At 37.0% G+C, this 25146-nt stretch overlaps 2 long non-coding RNA genes across 3 annotated transcripts in view; both read right to left on the reverse strand.

Moving 5' to 3' along the window:
• Positions 1–25146, reverse strand: part of LOC100576283 — a 99658-nt gene that overhangs the window by 31031 nt on the left and 43481 nt on the right. The window lies entirely within an intron of this gene.
• Positions 1259–5099, reverse strand: LOC113218722. The gene is made up of 2 exons (XR_003304526.1): positions 3728–5099; positions 1259–2958 (listed from the first exon to the last, which is right to left on the reverse strand). It is a non-coding gene; the product is annotated as an uncharacterized LOC113218722 (long non-coding RNA).

The raw sequence follows: 25146 nt of genomic DNA on the forward strand, positions 1-25146 counted from the left end.
GACACGATTTGGGCGTTTTAGAGATTCGAGGGTTTGGGTCGGGTTTTGGACGCGATATTCGCGCTTCGAAAAGGGTTCGTCGATCCGCCAGTTTGTTGTTCGAACTTTATTCCCGGGGAATTCGGTGATTTCCGGGGGAATCGGAGAAAGTATTCGGAAATTCGAGGATTTTAAAGGAAATCTCGCGGGTTTTAATTAAAGGCGATGATCCGGAGCTCGGTCGATTTATTTTTAGGATAATTTTTCTCGTACGATGCGTGATTTCGGGAATTTGGAAATTGAAGAGAGTATTAAAAAGAGGTTGGAAAGAGTTTGGAAACGGATCCGATCGATCGTTTAAGTTTGTTTCGCGGATATTTTAAATTGCGGATTCCAGTCCCATATTCGAATATCCACGAAAATTTTGTGCGTTGATGAAAGATTTACGGGACTCCGATCGTGGTTTATTTCGGGGATTTTCGGGGATGGGGATACGGAGTAGCAGTATATGTGCAGCATCACCATACGTGATTTGGTTATTTATAAGGATAGAAAATTGAGATTGGACGCTGGAGGAAATCTGCATTTCATAGGAATTCCCGAGGCCGAGGATTTATAACGTTTAATCCCACTTTGACGATTTTTCGTCAATCGCGCGGCAAACTACGATTCCGTTTCGTTCGAAGAAGAAAGTCGAAAGTCGAATCCAATGATCCAATGTCAAGGGTGAAATTTTTCCTGTAACACGAAAAGCAACGGATTCGGTTAGAAATTAATCGCGCCTACCTCACGGGCGAAAAGCTTGATAATTTGTTGGAGTTTGGCGGTGATCAGGTCGGCGTGGCAATGACGCGATAACCGTGACCGGCGGGAAATACTGAAAACCGGTGTATCGGGCGTTCAGAAGTTGCAAATTACGTGGCAGTTTCAGCGCGGCATTGTTCCAAGGTATGCGGGAGGGTGGGACCTTAACGTCCGTTTCAGTTACACGCGGAGTTACGCCGCGACAGTTTAGTATTTCGGTCTTGGGATCGGCGTAACTTCGTGTCAAACTTTGAGTTAACTTAACCGGAGGGAGGGAGGGAGGCGTAAAACGTGAGTCAAATTCATATCGCGCCGGATCGCGACCCTCTCCCATTGGATCGGTTTGCACACGATCGGGCAATCGTTGTGCAACGAAATTTTGATTATTTCTGTCCTCCTTCCATGACCCCACTGTGTTCACCAATCCTTTCCATCATTTTATTAATTTCCTGGGAAATGGTCGATTTTTATACGATTTTTGCACGAACGAAAATTTATTTCAAGAAATCGTATTAACGAAATTTTTAGTTATCTTTATGTTTCCAAGTTCCTCAGCATTTCTGAGGATTGAGGTTGATGATAATTTCAAGGAAAATATTTTATTCGAAATTGGGGACTATATAAAAAAGATTTGCCGATCCGATTTTTAATAAGATTTTCGAAAAGAAAAAATTATTCGACACCGTTTAAATAGAACAACCGATCGTAATTTTATTTAAAGTTTCGTCGGCAAATTTTTTTTATGTATTAAAAAATATATATACGTATACATAACACTTTTACTCGAATTTCACAAACGTTTCTGAACGTTTTTCAAGCAATTATTTCTATCGACGCGCGGAGTGTCGGGCTGCAATGAATGAAATTTGATAGAAAGGTCAGTGAATACGTCGAATTCAGTGCACTCGGTTCGATTTTCCTGTAACTATAAAATGTTCCGCGTCAACCATTCAAACACCATATGCGGCCGAGCAGCCTCTGGTCCTTCCCTCCCCCCTCCCTTTTTTCCCTTTTCTTTTTTCTTCTTCTTTTTTCTTTTTTTTTTCGATCGAATTTCCGAATGGGCCCCATCCCTGTTTTCGGTATCGAAAAAACGTTCACGTCGCATCCGACAATACGCGCAAAGAGAATATTTAGCGTTGATCTCTCGATCGGGTGCGCGGAGTTGTTCGTCAGATTCGATTCTTTGTTGGTTTTCGTTTTGCCGGCAATATCGTTGCAAGTGGGTCGGCGTTGTTGAAAGAGTAAAAGTCCAATTCTCTCCGATTTCTACTTTTACTTTGACGCGTATAACTGGAGAGTACGCCTCTGCATTTTTTTTTTTTTTTTACTCGTTTCTGTTTTGATTCTTTTCCTTTTTTTTTTCTTTCTTTTTTCCTCCCCTTCTCGAATAGATTTATTCGTATAGAAATTCGGTTTTTTGTTGTTCCATCGTGTTTTATTTTTTTATTCTTTTTTCTATTGGCGATATATTCGATGAACACGAAGAATTGTACACGAGATGTTGCATGTTTTTAAATTATCGCGATAATTGATAATTGAAAAATAAAATTTCACTCTTCTCGTGATGTTAATCTTAGGATAGGAGGAAGTTTTCTTTAATAAAGGAGCAAATATCTGGAACAAACATCGAAGACAAATATATCATTTTCTCCGTTTTGTTTCCATCGAGAATGTCGTTTTGATTTAACCAACAGACTTGCGAGCAAACTAAACATGTAGGGAATATTTAAAGAAAGGGATCAAGAGTTTGTTTTTCGTATTATCCTCGAGCGGAGGATAATTGTTGAAATATCAATTTCAAACGACTAATGTTCGAAAGAAAAATTCCATTTCTTAGACGAATTCAATTCATCCTTTATAATTGCGCCCGTTTTGAAATACGACGTAGAAGAGAAGTTTTTAACTCGAAGTTTATCTGATTGGAAAGTTCGATGTTTAGTTTTCTCACGAAAAGCTGAATGCCCCTGTCCCGTTTCGTTACATTTTCATTTCACGGGATTCCTGAGTGAAACATCCTTGCGGAACATCCGGAATCACGAAACAAGACATTGCACCGGTGTACCTCTATTATACTAGATTTCTTGCAAAACGAACAAGAATCGTCGATCTCGATATCTCTGTGCCCCAGTACGGTGGAAAGTCGGTGTTCCAATATCTCTCGAAAAAGTAGATCTATTATAAAGAAAAAGAGCGAGATATATTTCGAAGAAAAAGAAAAATAACAAGAAGAGATAATATTTCTTACCTTTGAAAAAAATTTATGAAACTTCTCTTTCCCTCTCCCATGAAATTAAATTTAAATTTATCTCGATCTTTGTTTGCAAGTTTGTTGAGAGTAATTTTAAAAAGGAGAAGAAAAGAAAAATGTTTCTTTCTTCGTGGAAGAGGAAGAAAGAAAATTATATATCTAAGTTAATTCGTACGGACGTGTAGAACGTTATTTAATGAGGTTGAAGAGAAACACGTTCGACGAATATTGTTCACGCCACGGAATTTATACACGCGGATCTATCGAAATGAAACGGGTTTTAATAAATATCTGTATCCATCTCGCCATATTTTGCATGCACCTCGAACACGATACGAACTTTCTAATCATTTGGAAGGAGGAAATGCTGGATAATTATTACGTTCTACGCATCTCATTTCTTACCTTAGAGGCCAGATTTAAAAAGTTACGCTCGTTATCCACCCATCTTGTTTTTAATTCAACAATGCAGCAAAGCATCCTTTTTATTGGGTCAATGAAAAGATTATTCCATAATGTATACACCTCTACGTTACGCGCAATGAATTAAAAATTTATAAACGCAAAAAAAAAAAAGGAAAAGAAAGAAAAAAGGAGCCAACTGTTCGAATAAACTCGTTCAAAATTGTGAGATAATGGAAAATATGAAATATCGCGTCTTCCTCTTCCTGATATTATAATATATCCTTTTACCTTGATAAATAGAAGAAGAAAACCTCACGGGACGATCGGCACAGTAAAAATTGCTTAACTCGACACAGCAAAATACTTTCCATCCTCTCTGAATTGAGCTAATCACTCTACTGAATGAAGGAATAGGAATGGATATCAGTGAGTCATCGTATCACGTGTTTCTGCGACAAAGGAAGAATACATTCTGCGTTGGACTAAAAGTAAACGAAACGAGCTACCACATTTATTTACATATTTAAACGTTCTGTATTTACGTTGATAATATAATACGTGATAAATACCTCTGACTTTTACTCTCTATAATATATACAATTCGTATAACATATCGAAATTCTTCGCTTAAATATATAAACAAGATACTTTAAATTTCTCCAAAACTCTCACTCGATCGAAGCAAAGTTGAAAAAATTATCTTACGTTCTTACGAATAATTTATATTAAAAGTTATACACAAATGTCGTATTTGTAACGCATTTGTTCTTCTCTACGAGCATAGAACTGACCATTTCTATTTATTTTCGAGACCGATTTCCTGCGCAAAAATGGCGGAACGATATTATCGCCAATACGTAAGAAACAATCGGCGAATGGGATCTAACGACCGAGCTCGGTCGTCAAATCGAGAAGGAAAGACCGTTGACGTACCAGCACAACTATCACAAGCACAGGCTGGGCCACGGTTTTCTTGGAAAAGGAAGAAACCGTGGCAGCGATCGAAAGGGCGGCAACTGTGCTGTCGCCGATCCGCGAACGCACGATATCTCGGGAATCGATCGAGCGAACGGACACACGAGGAGTGTTCAATAACGACACAACGTTTGACGCTGGGTATCCCGGATATAGAAAGGTCTCCGGCGGTTGCGCCGCGAGTGTGCGTTAAACAGGCCGTTTAACCTTTTACAAGAATATAAGCGGGTCGCCATGCTACGAGTTCCCACGCGACGGATGTTCCGAAAGGGTCGGCGCCGAAGCCGACTGGGATCACTCGCGAAATATTCGTAGCCTCGATATCGTCGTATATTAATTTTATTTTGGAGAATGTTGGAGGGGACCGATTTTTCATCGATCGAGGGTTTTCGATGCGAAGGTGTGTTTCGTTTTCCGATGTTGGAGCGGAGGAGACCGATTTTTCATCGATCGAGGGTTTTCGAAGAATGAAAGCAGAATTCTAGGGAAAAATTCGGAGATCGAAGAAAGTTCTGAGTTATAGGGAAAAATTCGAAAGTGTTTCATTTTCCGATGTTGAAGCGAAGGAGACCGATTTTTCATCGATGGCGGGTTTTTAATGCGAAGGAAAGCAGAATTCTAGGGAAAAATTCGTAGATGCGGAGATCGAAGAAAGTTCTGAGTTATAGGGAAAAATTCGAAGGTGTTTCATTTTCCGATGTTGAAGCGAAGGAGCCCGATTTTTCACTGATCGCAGGTTTTTGATGAGAAAAATGAAATTTTAGGGAGAAATGTGTTTTGAAGTGGAGGAATCCGATTTTTGATGTATGATAATAAAATTAGAATTCTAGTGAAAAATTCGTAGAGCAAAGTTATGAAAAATTAGTAGATATGTTGTAAATTTTGATATCGAAACGGAAATCCGATTTTTCGCATATGGTCTGTCAATGAAATTAGAGTGAAACTAGACTTTTGAAAAATTTCATAAGTATGTCGTATGGAAGTCGAAGGTATTCGAGATACGAGAGAGAGAAAGATTGGAATTCTCGCGAAAAATTCGTAGGCCGTTGAATGAAAATTCGATTCTCGATCGATTGTGCGTTTCCGACGTGTACAACGTGAACAAAAATTTTACGAATTTGTTGTGATAAAATTATTATATGTTCGTTTCATTGATGAATATCGCTATGATTATTTTTAAAATTCTATTCTTGAAAAACTGCATCAATGCCAGCATCTTGGATATTTCAAACCATTTTTGGAAATGATTTTCTGGAACAATCAGAAATGACCTATTTTTGTATTAGTTTTGACATTATTGAAAAAGAAATGTGTTAAAATATCTGTAGCCCCAATAAATTTTTGGCGTTCTCAAAAGGAAATATTGTCTGAATACTTTTTAAAGAAAATTTAATAATAACAAATTATATTGTTATAGAATATTTAAATATTGTTTCGTATTATTTTTAATGTGAAAAAAAAGAATAATGTATTATTTTTTTCCTATTTTGAATGTTCTCATAAAGAAAATTTATTGTATTTTTTTTTTTATGACAAGCAAGCCGAATCGGTATTTTAACAAATACAATAATTTATCAAGATTCGCAAGAATTGCAATTATTTTATCACTGAAGTAAACTCATTTGTCATCGATAGTACTAATATACTTTATCATATTATACAAATTATCAAACAATTAAATATTCTATGAACAATATTTAATAACGGGCCATCACAATATTGAATATTGAATTCCAATAAAATATCAGAGAATCTCTGGTAAAAATGAAAAGAGAAATATGCGAAAAGAAAAATTAATGAAAATTACGATGAAAATAAATTTTATTATCAATTCTATTGTATCTCAAGAGTACATTTTATATTAACTTGATTTTTGACATATTGCATTAAATATTAGATTTGAAGAATATTTGAATAATTAATAAAAATTTCCTATGATTTTTACATATATTTAATATTTCGATAAAAAAATCATCGGAAGAATGTCGAAGAACGTGTCCTCTTTAAGCACAAGTTAATCAACTTTAAAAGTGATTCATATTCGATGAGAAATTTTCTTAGGGATAAAAATTGTACAATACTGCAGAGAAAGTAAACGATCTCTGAAAATGATATCTTGTTAACGAAGAACAGAAACATTAAAATTTTTAATCGAACAAAATAGAATATTTATTAGAACACGTTGTCGCACATAAAATCCGCAATCTAAATAAATCTCCAATTAAGGAAACAATATCTTCGTTCGAAAATTAAAAGTATCACGCTCGATTTGTGAACGTGAATGACAGCAGCCATTTCGAATATTAAATTTCGAGAGAGGAAAGTCGCGTATAACGTGGCTAACAAGTTAATTGGGATATGGCTTTGGTCCAGTAAACGAAAAATTCGACTTTGAATCTATGATCCAACAATCCCATTAACTAGTCGACTTGCATTCTACCCCGTCTATAATTTTCAAAATTGGAATATGTCTCTCGTTTAACCCAGTTTCCCAATTATCCCTATATAATCGATAATCTGCTAAAAAGAAAAATAAGAAAATTTAATTTGAAGAATTCTGGATCACGCGATTATATTATAAATCGGTCAATTATCGAGAAAAGTGAAGACGATCAACAGCGAAACACGGTATTAATATTAATATCATTTTGTTCCTCCTTCGTTTTATCGTTAATCGATCCGCAGACACCTTGGAACGTCCTTGTAAACGCGTAAACGCTGCAGCTGACTTTGCAAACTTCCGGTGGTGGTTTAGCTCTCATAACTTGGCACCACCGTTTCTGTTTCTGTTAACTCGAACGAACGTCTTAACGTCGTCTCGTCTTAATCGTTGACATCCGATTAATAATCTCGATTTCATTCTCGAAAAGAGAAAATAAGTTTTATATCGGTTGTAAAGGAATCGTTATTTTATATCGATGCATCAATTTCGATGTTACGTATCTTTATCATTAAATTATTAAATGGAGGTAAATGCGGTTCAAGATGGAGAAGATACTTGGATATTGAACTGGATACATCATTTTAACACGCTCTGAAAGTTCTTAATTGCGCCTTCTCCCCAGCTTCTCCGCGTATTCTTTTCACCGTTATTTAAATCTCTTCGATTCTAAGACGGCGAAAAGACATTTGCAGAAGCAGAATCGAGTTATCGAGAATGAAAGGTTTCGTTGTTATATCATTGCTATTCTACGAATGCGAAAGCACATTTTTCCTATCACTCGTGCGAGTTTCACTCGAAACAAATGTACAAAATTCCAGGAATTCTGATTATTTTTGTCGTTTAAAGACAATCTTCGAATCTTTTATTTTCACGAAAGTACGAATCATTATCCATTCTTAAAATCTTGATCGAAGACGCACCAAACTTTCTACTTCTCTCCCCCCCTCCATTCTTTCCACTCTCTGGAACACAACGTTCTTTCGATACCTTCGATACCCGATATATTAATACCAAAATTCACTTTGTTCCACCTTCGTTCGATCTGACGCAGTAATTAAAAATATAACGCCGCATTTGTAACAGTGTGTTGCATGCTCCGCCGCACTATTACATGCTCCTCGTTATCACACCTTGAAATTTAATCAATCCGCCTGGTAGCAGACTCATTCCGGCTTCATTTACATGCACGTGGAACCGGATAGAGCCGCGAAAGGCGAAGGGCAAGCGGAACGAAACGGGATCACGAGAAATTTCCAAAGAAAGGGGATCCTCTCGAGCTCCACCCTCCCTCTTCCTCTCTCTCTCTCGTTAAAACGCAACGAACACTTTGATTAATTTCACGCGGGCGAGTAACAGGACATGCACATCGTAACTCGTTCGACCAGCGAGTCGATCTGCCTCATTAATGATCGAGAAATCCTCTCTTAAAATCCTATTTCTCTTGGGACAGGGATTCTTCAAATTTTCCAAATCTTTTCTTCTTCTTCTTCCATTTTCAATTTCTAATTCTTCTCTCTAAAAAATATATAAATGAAATAAAATCCCCTTTTAACGATATTTAACTTTACTCGCTTCGCGTAAAAAAGAAAAAGAAAAACACTTTTCTCTGTTTGTAAAACACACGACGATTTATATTTAAACGAACGATAAACGAGTCTAATATCGATGGAAAATGGGCACAGCTTCCACGCGTTATCAATCTCTTCCACGATCGATCAATTTCTCCTCCATGACTTTATTATCCCTCGATTAAATTCCACGGGAGGAGGACGAAATTAACTTCAACACCTCGTCGTTCGATACGCCGATGCGCGGATAGTGCGTAAGTATTATTATTACCAGCCATCTTTGGCCGAGCAGCGATTGACTCTGTCCTTGCTTTCTCCGAAATTTGACAACATTCCTCCTCGAAAAATGACTTGTCGTCCATCTCATCCTCTCTCCTCGCGTGATTTTCGTCTCTTCAGTTCCTCTTCGACGAAGAAAAGGAAATTGCAGATGGGATGGTCGTATCGATGAAAATATTTCTTCTAAAGGGGAGAGTTGCGATTAATCGCGAGATCGGGTTTTAACCTTTCCCTGACGGAGAGGAGAGCGCAACTCGGACAAATCGTTCGCGTGATTCGGGCAACGAAATTATTGTTGCACGGCGCACAACCGCGAAAAGGAGGGGGGAGAAAGGAGATTTGATCGTAAAGTTCGAAACCTTACAATTTAGCGAGCGGAGGTGATACGTGGGTGGGTAGATGGGCGGTTTTCCAAGCGGAGTTACGCGATACAGTTTCTTTCTTTCTTTCTTTCTTTTTTAAGTATAATGTCGTTAATTGTAATTGTAATATTTTTTAATATACGAGAAGTTAGAGATTGGAAAGAATTTTTATTGGAACGATTAATAATAATTTGGAAATTAAATAGGACGTAAATTTTCGATGAGGCATAACTTAATAATGCGGATGGAAGATTTTTGAAAACGGTTGTTGAAAGTGATGATTGGAAAATTAATTGAATTAAATTAGCAAAATTAATGTATCCTCGGACACGAATTTCGAACTCTTGGCTAACAAGTTTGGATCGATTACTATATCGATACGAAGATTTTGTTGGTGGAAATACTTGCAACTTACACGAAACTTCGTAACGTACACCGTGATTGATATATATATATATATATACGTATATTTTATAATTAAAAACCGTATGATATCGTTTTAATGGGGACGTTTAATAACACGAAAGGTACTTAAACCAAATGCAATTTACGCGGTTTCCGTTTATCTACGCTACTCAAACAAAACTACAATTAAAACTTTTCGAACTTGGACTCATTGTTGCAAAGTAACTGTCTACCGTCTTGCTCTATCGCGAGCAAGAGACTCGCCACGATACTCGTGGCTATAAGAATAATGCAGAACACGAACGGCGAACGATCGATGCCACCAGTTTTCTTGAGAAACAAAGTTGCTCGATCGAATTGTATAAAGGAACACTTTTTTTTTCTTCTTCTTTTCCACGAACGAATCACGATTGCAATTCCGCTATAAAACACGCTCGATGCCACGATACAATCCTATACCAACATCTATGATATCTCTACAAATTAACCCAAACTCAAACGTTAAAATTTCGAGATTGCTTCAATTTAATTACCCCCTTTTCTTCTTCTTTTTTTTTTCAAAATATAAACTTCAGACTTTTAAAAAAAGAGAAGGAAGAATTAAATAATCAAGTTGGATGGCACAGAGGAGGATACCTCCTGTACCTCTCCATAGGCGAGGTTCGAAGAGAAAGAGAAAGAATCTATGATACAAATCTCTACAAATTAACCCAAACTCAAACGTTAAAATTTCGAGATTGCTTCAATTTAATTACTCCCTTTTCTTTTTCTTCTTTTTTTTTTCACAAAATACAAACTTCAGACTTTAAAAAAAAAGAGTAGAAAGAATTAAATAACCAAGTTGGATGGCAGGATACCTCCTGTACCTCTCCATAGGCGAGGTTCGAAGAGAAAGAGAAAGAATCTATGATACGTCTCTACAAATTAACCTAAACTCAAACGTTAAAATTTCGAGATTGCTTTAATTTCAAATTAATTACCTCCTTTTCTTCTTTTTCTTCTTCTTTTTTTTTTTAGAAAATACAAACTTCAGACTTTAAAAAAAAGAGTAGAAAGAATTAAATAACCAAGTTGGATGACAGGATATCTCCTGTACCTCTCCATAGGCGAGGTTCGAAGAGAAAGAGAAAGAATCTATGATATGTCTCTACAAATTAACCCAAACTCAAACGTTAAAATTTCGAGATTGCTTCAATTTAATTACCCTTTCTTCTTCTTCTTCTTTTTTTTTCAAAATACAAACTTCAGACTTTAAAAAAAAGAGTAGAAAGAATTAAATAACCAAATTGGATGGCAGGATACCTCCTGTACCTCTCCATAGGCGAGGTTCGAAGAGAAAGAGAAAGGGGAGGGGAGAGGGAAAGGGCAGAAAGGAAGTCGGTAGGAGCCGCGGGATGGAAATTTCATAATTACTCCCGTCCGTGGGTAAAACCCACGCGGGATCATCCGCAAAACAAGTAAAGGGTCATCGGCGCAATTTACGATCGAAGGGAGGGGAAGGGTCCCTCTCCCTCCTCCTCCTCCTTCTTCTTCTCCCCCAGCATGAAATGCATTACCATAAAAACCGCTCTAATCACGGGTACACTGGAGGAGGGAGGAGAGGGAGAGCGGCTCGTGCGAGAACAAGCGGAGAGAGCAGCGAGGAGGGGAGGGAGTAGCGGAGGCCATCCAACCTCGCGATATTATATTTTAAAGAGGCGCGGACCGAGGTACGCCACGTACTCCACTTTATCCGTGCCGTACCGTGTAATAACCTACCGACTTCCTGTTTCCCTTCTGTAAAGAGGGAACCGTGGCTATACACACGTATACACACTGCTCATTCACTATGGATAAAAGTGAATCGATAATGATACGCACTCGACAAAAATGGCGCCGCCATCAGCAGGCACACCGCCGCCACTTGCTGCCACGGGCCTGCCCCCGCCTCCCTCCTCCTCTCCCTCCTCGCTCCTCGCCTGTTCTCCTGTGCACAGCATCGTGTGCCCCAAACCAACCAACCCCCTCCCTCGTGGGAATAGAGGCGAAGCGCGTCGAACGTTCCGGCTGATAACCGTATTACAATTTAACGAGAAACCGGTGTCAGTTTTGTCGGTGCATAATGGCCGACGATCCGGCCGAAGCTTACACGGCGGGCTTCGATCGCGATGCGCCGTGGAATACGTGCGAGGCGTTGCACGCCCGCAGCGGCGGGGCTTGCTCGTGCAAACTTGCTGACTTGTTGTTGGCCTCCTTTGTTCGATGGCAATGCCGCTGCTACTCCCCTTTTTTTTTCAGGGGTTGAATGCGCGATGGAATGGGATGGGATGGGGAAAAAGGAAGGAGGAGGTGGATGGGACTTTGATTCGAGAAGATTTTGATTTTATTTGGATGTATCGAAGAAATGGGGGAAGGAAGTTGTGTGAAAGAAAAGGAAAAAGGAAGGAAGGGAGGGAGGAAGAGTTGCGTGGAAAATAATTTTGATACGAGAAAAATTGAAACGAGATTATGAGGTGGAAAGGAGAATTGGAACGGGAACGTCACGTTTATCACGTCACGTTTATCACGTCGTGTTTCTTTTTCTCTTTAAATCGTAGTCTTTTTTCCTCTTTAAATGGTAGAAGTGAATTGCACTGATATTAAATTTCATCTAGGTAAAGGTGAATTATTAGGTAGGTATAGGTTTAAACGGGGGGGAAAGAAGGGAGGGGGGAAGAGAGAAGAAAAAAAAAAAGATCGTTCGTTAGCAAGTTTCAACATTGAATATTGAATTTTTATTATTAAAGAAAAAAGGCGGGAAGAGATCGTTACCTTTAGATCGTTACTTTTAAGTAATTCTAGAAAACAAGAAATCGTTACTTTTTTAAGAACGTGGTTACATTACATTCTTACTATTAATTCAAATGTAAATGATTCTTAATTATCTCTTCGGTAGACGAGAGATTCCATATAATTTTCATTCAATTCGATAATAAGAATTAACAGTATTCCGTTACGGCCACGGCATGTCCCTCATAAATATGAAATTTCCAGTTCCTGGAATTAAAAATCGGCGTAGAGAAAATCATGAAATCATTAAAAATATCGGTCTTTTCTTCGCGAAGATATAACATAGTTCGTTGCATCGTCCATCGAAACAACGAAAAGAATCGCATATATCTCCTACGAGTTTTGAATTACTAAAACTCATTATATGCACAAGATTCGATCCATCATCAAGATTCGAAAAAAAAGAAGAAAACATCTCTCGATCCACCCATCTGAATAAAAAACAATTCTCCACGCGTGGATCCACGGTTTCTCAGATTTTGAAAAATACTGAAAGAAAAAAAAGGTAAAAGAACAAAAAAAAAAAGAAATTGCACGATTCTTTCCGCAATCTCGTCGGACGCATCGTCAAGAACGAACGAAGTTTCGAGAAAATCGTCCCCCAACTCGTTCGATGCGAAAAGAAAACCTACCCTATCACGGCGAGCGCACAGTCACCCCTAAATCCGCCAGCCGCAATCGCATTTTATCAGCACGCGTGGCAACGTTCACCAGCCATATTTGGGTCGCCTTACGATTCATGTGACGAGCTTTATCACTCCCCCACCACTCCGCGCCCGCGTAACGTAACCGGCTTTATTTTAAATAGGGATCTGTGCCAACAGTTATCATATACGTAACCCCCGTAGACGTAAGCAAATGGCCACGCGATCCTCGCTTCGAAATAATGTTACGATTCGCGCGCGCAGGATATCCCAGTGCAACGTTGAAAGCAAAAAAGAAAAAAAAAAAAGAAAGAAAAAAGGAAAAAAAGGAAAAAAGAAAAGATCTCGATCCCCGACTTTGCGCGCTTGCTCCACGCCACGCCTCCGCGCTCGGATCCCGATAATTTCGTTCCTCTTGGCACGCTGCTTAAGAAGTACGATGAAAAGCGTGATTAGGAACGCATTTTAGCGAAACGGTAACGCAATTATTGTTATTTCTGGCACGCAAACCTGAACGATCGTATCGTCCCGGCCGAAAGAAACACAAGAGACTTTTTATCAGTAATTATATAATCTGCATAACTTCTCCCCGCTGCGAAATGCGGGCGTTAATGCTTCGCGGCCACCGCGCTTTTGTTATTACGCGTCTCGGCCAATGCTTTTGATAGTGGTACGCGCGCGCGCGCGCGCGTACTCTTCACGGATGGCGGAGTTTATAGGTTTAGTAGAGGCAGAGGAGGCGAGATCGCGCGGGAGGCAATATTTTTCGCGCGATTATCGGGCCGAGGGAAAATTGTTAGGAAAATGATCAATGGACGAGCGATTGCCACGCGTGATACGCAAAATCTTTCCTCTTCAGAGAATTGTGAATGTTGAAACGTGTACGTAAGGAAACGGAGGAATTGCGTGGAGGAAGAATTTTTTATTTTAAGATCGTTTAGGTTTATGCAAATTTCGTAAGATTAATTGTTGAAATTATTTTTCAACGTTGGGGTTGGTTGAAGAGGATCGGAAAACGAAGGAATTGCGGAGTTAGTACGAGGTTTATGCAAGTTTGTAAACGCTTTAATTGTTGAAATTGGCCGAAAAAAAGGGAGGATCGAAATGGAAAATGAAGGAATTGCATGGAGGAAGAATTTTTCCTTTTTTTGCGTGATCGATAGTTTGAAGTTTTGTAAGCTTGTTGCATTTCTTTTTTTAATTCTGAAATTAATTTTCGAGTTTCATAATGGGGTGGGAATTGTGATGTTATGTTTTCGCGAAATACAAGAAATTACGCAAACAGAGAATTCGAGACAGTTTGTGTTTCAATTTCACAAATTACTATAATTTTTTCCTATAATCTTTATAATAGGTTGAAAATAACTGTATGCACGATGATTTTATTTTAGAGCTTATCGCGTGTTACGTAAATATCGTACGTTATTCGATACGAAAAAAAAAGGAAAATATTGGGTTGGAAGAGGAGGAGGAGTGTTTATTTCTAATTTTTTCTGTGTAAATTCTGCATAAAAATCCGTGGTTTTATTTAAGACAAATTAAATTCCGTTATAAAGACACTTCGTTCCAATTTGTTCCTCTCCTTTTTTTTCCTTCTTTTTTTTCCCCCCTCTCTTTCAAAATTTCCTCGCTTTGATACTATCTACTCGACCACGTTGAAACCGTACAAAAAGCGACTTCATCAACCAAAGCACAATCTTGATGCAACACAACCTTCCGATCTCTTCCACCAGCCAACGTAAGCTCGGTTAATTGAGACGGCAAGAACTTTCCCTATCCCCTCGATGAACTAATAAAACGAATAAGAAAAATGGCGGACGATTAAACGTGAAACGACGCATACGTACGAGAAACGTTCACCAACGCTCGTAGATTACTTTAATCAGATTTGCAATATTTTAATTTTCCTACGATCCATAAAGTGTATCAAAACGTTTTCGCGATATATAATATTCCAACAACAAAAATTGAAACCGTCGTTTTTCGATTATTAAACTTCGATTAGCCGCATAAAATGTACCAAATTTAAATCCAAACAAATTCGTATCAAACTATTTTATCTTATATAACAAAACGAAAGGAAAAGAAAGAGATCATCCACGTGATTAATAATTTACTACTACTATTATTATTCGTAAAGAACCGTGGGAAAAGGAAATTTCCTTTAATACGATCGAATGGAGAAAAATTTTTCTCTTTAAAAATGTCTCCCATAAGCCAGTAATACCGTAACAACCCGACGTCCGTGTACCATTAACGTAACACGTAACCGTTTAATCACAATCCCGCGGAAACAGGAAAGAAAGAAAAAGGAAAATTCCTGGACACTGAGATCCCAACAACTGAGAAATCGAGCGAGCGGCCCTAAAACTGAGAGGAGCGCAGTTACCTTGGAGAGGAGCGCGGTGTCGATCTTGCAACAAATCTATTTCCACGGGATAGCAAAAACAGAAGACACGGGGCTAGCAGCCGGGTAATGAACTAATCTAGCGAGACTAACCCGGCCTCGGAGACGAGGAGAGCGGCGATGAAGGAGGGGAGGGTGAAGCGAGGGGGTGCGCCACTTTTGCCGTGGCTTAATAACATGAGTTTTTCCCAACTGGGTCCGAGTAAACGGTGTGGGAAGGGGAGGAGGAGGGAAGGCGTCGAAAGGGCAAGGAACCGTCCTGGGAGTCGTGGAGCAAAGGTTCCTTTGAAATTTTTGCTAATTACGTTCATTAATATCCACCGGCCCATCCGCCACTGCACCACCGCCGAATACGATTTTAATTAATCGTTGTAATTAATCAGGAGCCACACACTCTCCGCTGCCCGTTCACCTGGATGATCGATAAATTGAAATGGATCCAGTTTACCAGGTGTCCGTTGGGAAAAGATTGATGTAGGTTTGATGACCCTTACGTAGGGAGTATCTCAAGGAACGAGAGAAAAGACGTATTATTCTTACGATTTATCTATTTTTTTTCTTTCTTTCTTTTTCTTTTCGTTCCGTTGTCGAGGATTTCTTTTTTTCTTTTTCTTTTTTTTCATTGTGGCGGAACGATTGGAATTTGATTGATACGCTTTTCCAGAGAGGTATGTGGGATTTTGCGTGGGCAGAATTGGTTAAATGGACAATGGTTTTTAAAGGCGAATTGGAAAGAAATAAGAGAGAGAAAGAGAGAAAGAGATTAAAGAAGTAGCTTGATAAGTAGTATAGTAGTCACAAGTTACATATAGGATAATCTATTTTTGTTGGATGAAATCAGTTCTCAAAGTTTTAAATGCAATTTTTTTTTCCTTTCGCGCCAAAGTAAATTCTGTAATTTAATCGATCGATCAAAATAGATCTAGATTACGTAAATGTTTCAACGATAATTATATCATAATTATATCATCTTCAATTTCGAAACAGTTCGACCGAGGGATAATTAAAAAAAGAAAGAAGTATCAAATTTATGCACCCCGAGAATATCATCTTACGTGGAAGAAAGATTTTGTTTATTTTCGAAAAGAGAAAAGTGGATGGTCGATGGTGAAGCATGTCAATAAATTCGAATAGAGACAATTTTGGATTTGATTCATTGCAGTTTCGATCAATCGATATCGGGAGAAACCATTCAGATGGTATCGAATACGGCGTTGCAGTTTCATCATGCTTAATGATCCCTCCGGGGATATAACGAATAATAATATGCAAATAAGTTTGATCTCGATCTTTATGGATACGACAAAGTTTAACGGGAGTGCGAGTAGCCACGTGAGCACGTCAGTAATTAATCAAACAGATTACGAAAGATTACATGAATATTTTATTAAAACGTTAATACCGAATAATGTAGGCTACACAATGTTAATAATTAATCGCCAATACGACGCGTCGCGATACGACTATAATTATCCCATGATCCAATCCCCCTTTCTCCTTTCCTCTCTCTTTTCCACGACGCGATCATTACGTAGAAAAAGATAATCTCGCGTATTAATACTATTGCAAAAGTTGAAAAGTTGCCCGATTTCCACGAAATATATCAATTGCGACAAATTTATTGGCCGGTTAATTAAATTTAATAATCAATATTTAATAACGAAAAATATTATTAATCCTCGATCGTGTGGAATACGATATAAAGCCTGATACAAGGCGATGATACGGTGGTTATCGAGTGGATATCACCGCTTTTCATCGAAATTAAAATAGACACACGCTTTTTCATGTGTGTATATATATGTATAAATGAAATTTAAATATTTGGAAGATTATATCTTTATGTCGGGTAGTTTAAAAAAAAGAAAAAAAGAGCGAAGTGACATTTTATGATAAATTGAGTCTTTTCCCAAGATGATGTAATACGATATGTCATTATTTGTCAATGGTAATTTTAATCAATCAACGTCAATTTTATCATCTTTTAACGAAAATTTCTTCTTTTAGTACGGATAAATTGTTTATCTTTGTTGTTTTCAACGGATAACGATCGATTATTTGAGTTACTATATTTTTTTTTTCTTTTTCGCTCGATAAACGATTAAAAAAAAAAAAAATTATCTCGACGCATCAATTTTCATTCAACCTTATTAAATCGAATACGTTCAGTTCGGTCAAATTCAACTGTTGATTCAACGATAAAGATATACGAGTAATTTATATTGGAACGTTTGATCTATAGTTCCCCCTTTTTTCGCTCTCATTTCTCTTTTTGCCACTTTACTCCAATATTGAACAAGAAAACATATTTTCGTATCTCCAACAAAAATCTCGTTCCCGAAGTAACAAAAAGTAAATCATACCAAAAAAAAAAATATATATATACCGACCAAAAAGAAACAAAGAACGTGAATCGTTAACGAAAACCCTCTTTGAGCGATTTTTCACGATTTTTCTTTCCCTCTTGTGCAACTTTTGCTCCGCCAGAAAAATCACTCCGACCAAAAGAATACTTCACAGTGCAAACAACTCTCCTCTCAAAGAATAAGAATAAGAATTTCCTCGTTTCCTCGAAAATTTTTCACAGAAAAGAGAAAAAAAGAAAAGAAACGATCGAAAAATATCGAACGACGACGGATATTTACATACAATACGTTCATTCGCGATTATTTGTTGGATTAGAAATAATTTTCTACGATCATAAAATCAATTACATATTCGTAAAATAATAATCGTCGAATTTTTCCCTTCGAAAAGAAAATAACTGGTCACTTTCAACGTGAGATGACCAAGTACAAGTAAGTTTAACGAGAGCAACGAGTCGTCTGAAGTATTCGCAGCTGGATTGCCATTATCCTCAAAAGTGAACTCAACACTTTCTTTCTTTAATCTCTCTCTTTGTCTTCTTCATTACCCTTCTTTCTCAGATTCTAACAAATTCTATATACCTCCTGAATAATTTTCGACAATCCTTCTCCCCCTTTTCCAAATCAATCACTCTCCTCTTATTTGTTCCATCCGCTTCCAATTATTCCATATATCAGTGTTTACTCACGATCCAGCTCCTGCAATAAAATCCAGCATTTCAGTAGGAACACGAGTAGATCACCTCCTCTCCACGGTTCCTCAATTTCCCTTAGAATCCCCAACAATTATTACCTTCAGAGACATTATATTCCGCGCACACCACGAAAGCGAGAGCTTAATAACAAACAGAAACCAGTCAGCGAGGTGTCCATTCGGACTGTCATTACCACCAGGAGGTAACTCACCTCATCCCCCCTCCTCCTCCTTCTCTCTCTTTCTCCTCCGCCCTTCTGTTTTTCGCTTATTGTTACTCTTCCCTCATCCGTACATCCATCCGTCCATCCATCCGTCCATCCATCCAGCAGACTCGCAGCATTTCTCCTCTTCCCTATTCCGCCATTCCTTCCTCCTCCTCCTCCTCCTCCTCCTTCCCCTGTTTTCGTTTCACGCGCGTTCCACCCGACCTCTGGGAATTTCTCCGCCAGCAGCCGGAGATAATGACAGTCGCGAGGGTGGTCGGGTGATGCGTGACCGCGTCCTCTGCGTGAGATTACATCTAAAAGCCGGTACGCACTGAGAAATGTGTGGGGAGGCAGCTTACCAGACATTCTGTCTGTCTGGCAATCGAACAGAGGAGTGAAGAAATGAAGCGAATGTACGGGAATCTGGAGAGAATTTGAGAAAACAATCATCAGAGTTAAGTTCGAAGAAAATACGCAACGACGTTTTAACGTTCGCGTCTAATTTAAATAAAATAAGAGATTCGTTTTTAGAAAACAAGATGTCGTCTAATTTCTCAATTTTCTCTTTAAAAATTTTCCCCGAGATACGAATTGTTTTCTTCTGAAATAATTCCTCCTCTTCGTTGGTTCAGTTGCTCGTTCTCGACAACAGGGGAAGAGAAGGAAATTGTTTCTGGACAATTTTTACTAGAGATAAATGATAAAACGACGATGCAAATGACGCAACGAAAAGTTTCTTAAACTTAAACGAAGGAGGGAAGAGGGTTTGGCGGGCGATTAAATCGCGTATACGTTGGAGGAGGAGGGGGAGCCACAGGTAAACGGCGACTGAAAAAGGGGGATAAATAAGGAAAAAAGAAATTGGAAGGAAAGGGAAGGGAACACACTCGAAACAGGAATGCAGAAGGTCGAGTATATACGCGTCGCGGGGAGAAGTTGCGCGAGATACGCTTGATTTATAGGCTGCGTACCGTATTCGTAATATTCAAGTAGCCATTCAGATTCTCCGCTTCTAATTATCCACTTTCTCGCGAGGACGAAAAGAACAATCAAGCATATGTTAATATGTTGGCATTTCGAGGCAAGATTTCTACGATAAGCGAAGAAATCGTCTGGATGCTGCGAATCGAAAGTATTTCGTGTATTTCGTGATTTCGTTGTAACGAGTGAAAAATTTTAAGAACACGTTCGAGAAAATTTCTATTATCTGATCGATCAGAACGTTTCCTAGAGAATGTTAATTTTAAATTAATCATTATTTAAATTTAAATGAAAAATAATTCGTTTTATTTCTATAATATTTTTACAAAATAAAAATTTTCTTCTCTATTGGATTACAAGATTTGGTGATATTCGCACTATTCGTATGGTTTGTTTTTGAGAAAAAAAAAAAAAAATTGAAGGGTATATTGTAAGATTGATGTGCTATGCAGGTTTACGTCACTATATCGAAATAGCGATAGCATATGGAAAATTAAAAAAAAATATATATATATATGTATGTATGTATGTACAGAAGTGGTATAGAATGAAAAAAAAAAAAAAAACCGAATACGAGCATGCAAAACGCGCAAGATTTGACACAATGGACACGAATTTTTTTTCAAACTGCCGGCGTTTATTGATGGGTTCGGAAAATAAATTCATATGAAATTTCATCCTCGTAGCCACGGGATATCAAATGCCAAAACTTTGAAAAAGTAAAATGGAATGGATAAACGTGTAGCAATTTTATTCCTGGTATTTATATTCCGTTTCAATGACATTTTCGTAAGGATTAGGGGGCCTTGCGCCGGATTATACGGAAGCTTTTATTAATTTTTTTTTTTTTATTCGCATTTGGTTAAAATCAATATTTTTCTATATGCGGAGAATAAGATAATCCAGGAAAAAAGATTTTTTTTTTTTTTTTCTACCCCATTTTTGTCCCCGTGAAAATAAATTCTATGGGGAAAGAAAAAATTAATCCTTTGCCACGATCATTCTGAGGTTACGTTCGAGAAGAAATATTTGCAGGATCAAGAGATGATTAATAAAAAAAAAAAGGAGAAGAATTAATAAAATATATTTAAAAATTCTAAAAGATATTTCATATATCTATTCTCTTAGATAACGATAAATATTAGTTTTTCTTCTTAAAAGAATTAGGAAAATGCTCAAGTTAGAATTTCGATCATTTGCGAGCGTTAATCCCGATATAAACCTGATATAATTCGACGAGAAAGAATCGAACTTTATATAATCCAATTAATTTCAACAAAATCGATCGTTAGCTGCCTGTATTATCGTGCAAAATTTCACTCGAAATAATATACGAAAACTCGATTCGAACTACGTTAAATAACTTTAACGCTAAATGTATCAGGGAAATCCATTAATCCGAAATGAGTGAAAATATAGGAAAGCATAGTTTATAAAAAGTGATTTCGTATCATTCTACTTTTATCGATTTACTTTAAATATATATTTTTCAAAGGTACTTTAATATATTTTCGCTTAAATATTCGAGGCTCGTACACTCACAAACCGAACCTATACACACAACTTGTACGTAGTATTTCTTTGTATCAACACATTGAAAATGTATAAAAACTGAGATTTTTCTGCGCGACAAATTTTCGAAACAAGAAATAACTACTATCAAATAACTAAAATCGATCGATTTACATTCAATCGTGACGAACAATCGTTCGACAATAAATTTAATAAAATTAAAAATAATACGCGGGAGGGAAAGAAACGCGTGAAAACACTGTGATAAAACTGTGAATATCGATTTTTTTAACAAATTAACTCGCCTCCCGGAGAAATATGGTGACGTAAGTGGGTTAGCGGTTCTGATTCGTCGACGTTTCCTTGAGAAATCTGGATGCAATATAAAATACCCTCCCGACAGAGTCTGTGTCGTAAAACTTTCTGATTCCTTTGATACGTCGAAAGAGAAGGAAATGCGGGTGATCGAGTGCATGCACACTCGATGGAACGCCCGCTTACACGCGGCTCTAGACAATGTGTACACGTGAAATGGATAGCATTCTCATTTATAGACGTTTTAAGACAGTGGACGGGAAGGGGGCGGATGAAATATCTTTGCGTTTCGATAAAATTTACTCGAGGCACGCGATATTTTTTTATTTTTAACCGCAATTCCTGGATGCAATGTTTCGACCATTTTACGACTCTATTAAGAAAAGAAGAGAATGTATGGGGAAAAACAATTTTTCGATCTTATCGACACTCTTTTTTTAATTTATTTGTACAAAATTGATTCTTTGAATTAATTTGCAAAAAATAGAAAAAGAATTTCGTCCTTGATAAAAACATCTTTGTTACTCACACTTTGTTCTGATTAAATTTATCCATAATAAGAGATATGTGATCTTCTATGAAAATAGAATTTTCTATTTTTATCGTTTGCAATGTACACTTTTAATTATTATTAATTATTACGAAACTCTTTCTCTTCAAGTGTTATAATGACTAATTTGCATCCTACATTCGCGTTATCACGAGTATTACATTTATATATATGTATATGTTTTAAAAATATGTCTTCGTACGCAGCGAATATGTTAAATGAAGAAAGAAAGGAAAATACTTCCGTGTAGAAAACGACAAAGATCACATTCTGATTACCGAGAATTCAAAAATGTCGCGTATAAGTCAACTGCGTTGATCTGTTAAGTAATTACATGCACAAGTCCCGCTAAACAAGGCTGGTAGATCCTTAAAAGGGTAAAATAACGCCCTTGACCGGATAGATGTTGAATTAACATACATTTTTAACATACATTTTCTTGCAGAAAATATTGTTATCGTATATTTTGGGATCCAAGACTGAGATTGGATGGATGGCTTCGTCAGAGATCTTCGAACTTGTACTTTATTTAAATTACGTAACACATATATATTTTGTGAAACGTAATAGAATCCTCTGATAAAATTTTGGAATTTTTATATAGAGAGTATATCTGATAATTTCTATGCACCTGAGAAAGAACTAAGACTTTCGACGGGCGGCAAAATTTCGAAATTTTTGTAAAAGTGTTGAGAAAATTCAGGACAATTTTTTTCATCAACCATAAAGAATCCAAAGAGAAAAGAATTCTTCGAAGGATTGAAAATATTCTTATCTTCTTATCTTCTCTCGCGATAATAATGAGATTTGCATCGTAACCGGTTTAAACGAAAGGTCAATTGATCGATACAAATCCGCTAATGTGTCTAACGGAAAAAAAAAGAAAAAAAAGAAAAAGAACCGATGGAGATAATTTATTCTAATCACTTACACGAAGTGATAAAAATCGATCGCCATTTTTTTCTTCATCTTTTGCATCGAACACCGTGTGGAGATGTACGAAAATGAAAAAGGAAAGAAATGAAAGAGGAAATGGAGAGAAACTTTTTTATAATATCGACAATATCGTTAATTATTATTATTATTATTGTTTTTCAACCGGATGAAATAATTTTCCGCGCGTATCGATACCGCGGGATCGGATAAGACGAATGTTTACTAATTAATTGGCGCGCCATTAAAAAAGAGCTGCGGCGAAACGATTAAATTCCACGTGTCACGAGTACAATTAATACATCGATAAAAGTATTAAGTGGAATTTATGGAAGTTCTACGTACTGTTCATAAAATACACGGACACGGTTTGATCGATTCGCAATGAAATGTGTGAATTTTATCAAAGCGTGTGTAAATTAATGGGAAATTAATAACCGTGGAATGGTGATATTTGATATATTTTTATAGATCGGCCGGATTATAAATTTAAATTATATATCGGTGTAAAAAGAGTCATCTGGGAGGGAGTATGAGAAATTTAAATGCTAGTTATAGATATTATACGAATTAATCGCGATAAATTTTCCCGCGATATTGAAGATAAAATGATTCCTGAAAAGAATGATTTACATTTTCATCTTTGAACGAGTATTTATGAAATATAAAAAAATATTAATTATCGAACAATCGAGATGACTAATTACTTTGAATTGTATTCTCTTCTTTTTTTTTGTCTCTATCTATCTCGACGAATGTAAAAATTTTACTTTATGGATAATCAATGTTTCTATCTTTCGTTCTTCGACAATTTATATCAAATTATATTCGATAAACGGAAAGCTTTAGCAATGGCGGTGATAAAAATTGGTTAATATACATGACAGATTGAAACTTAAACAAACAATTATTCTGGAAAGGAATTAATTTCATCGACTCGTTGTTATGTAAATAGGCGTGATTAATCGACAAATTGATATATCATTTTTAACCGCACGCCGATAGAAATTAATTTAGCGATACAAACACGATGTGGAACGATTCGTCCATAGTTCAAGTATCGCGTGGGAGGGAAAAAAAAAGAGCTTTCGTGAAAAATATTACTTTCGGTGGAGAGAGGAATTAAAAAAAAAAAAAAAAAAAAAATGTTTTTTTTTCCAGAAATTTTTAACGATAAAAACACTTTCGCATTGTAAACGTTTCGACATGGAATATTTTCCCTACAATGTATTGGATCATTGGTTTACCGGCTACGATGAAAAAATAGAAATATATTTCAAATAAAGTCTTGCGGATTAAAATGCGTGCACTTTAAATTACGTAATGAAATTCTTCGAGTTCATTTTTCGTTTTTTTCGATAAGATAATAAATCGTTGTATTAACCCGTCCTTTCCTGATTCCCTATTTTCGCTCCATTTCTAAAAGTTTTCTTCAAAAATTCAAATCAATCAAACACGCGCATACGAAATCAAAATTAAAATTTCTTTCTACAATTTTATTTGCGATTCACCAACTTTTCAATTTTTATATCTACTCCAACTCCTCCACTCGTATTTACAAAACCTTTAAAATATCCATTCAAATATATTATCAACAATATTCAACGATCCCAGAATCATCGATTTTTGAAATTATTTTCTTATCACTTCATTTAAACGAACATACAAAATGAAAATGTATACATCTCCCGACCAAGTTTAAAACGATTAACCAAACCACATTACAAAATATACTCTTCTCAAACCATATATACATATCCACACGTGTATGCATGTATATAACGAACCACGATTAAACCCGATTACTTTCCAGATAACGATCAAGTCGAAAGAAGATAAAGTAAAATAAGAGAAAATAACGAAAAAAAAGAAATTGGGAAGCAAGAGGATAAGGAAAAAGGGAGGGAGAGAAAAAAAGAAGAGTAAAGCCGATTAGACAGTGCAGATCATCGATTTCTATATTGTCGCATCGTAGCCATAGTCCCTCTAACGTGTTAGATCGAACGGTTTTATCGAGGCGAATAATCGGCCGACAGGAGGAAGCCGAAATCGGATCAGGCTTTAATCGAGCATGCGAGCGTCCATCTCTTAACAAGTTTCATTGTAACGTTTAATATTTTCCGCCAATATCCAGGGAAATATTTTCCTGCCCTATATATGTGCGCATATACATATACATATACATATATATATACGCGTCGCGCCATATTTTATTACCGGTGCTCGTCGCGCAGCCACCGGCAATAAACTAGAAAC

The sequence above is a fragment of the Apis mellifera genome, linkage group LG4 (genome assembly GCF_003254395.2).
Source record: "Apis mellifera strain DH4 linkage group LG4, Amel_HAv3.1, whole genome shotgun sequence".
In the NCBI taxonomy this organism is placed as follows: Eukaryota; Metazoa; Arthropoda; class Insecta; order Hymenoptera; family Apidae; genus Apis; species Apis mellifera.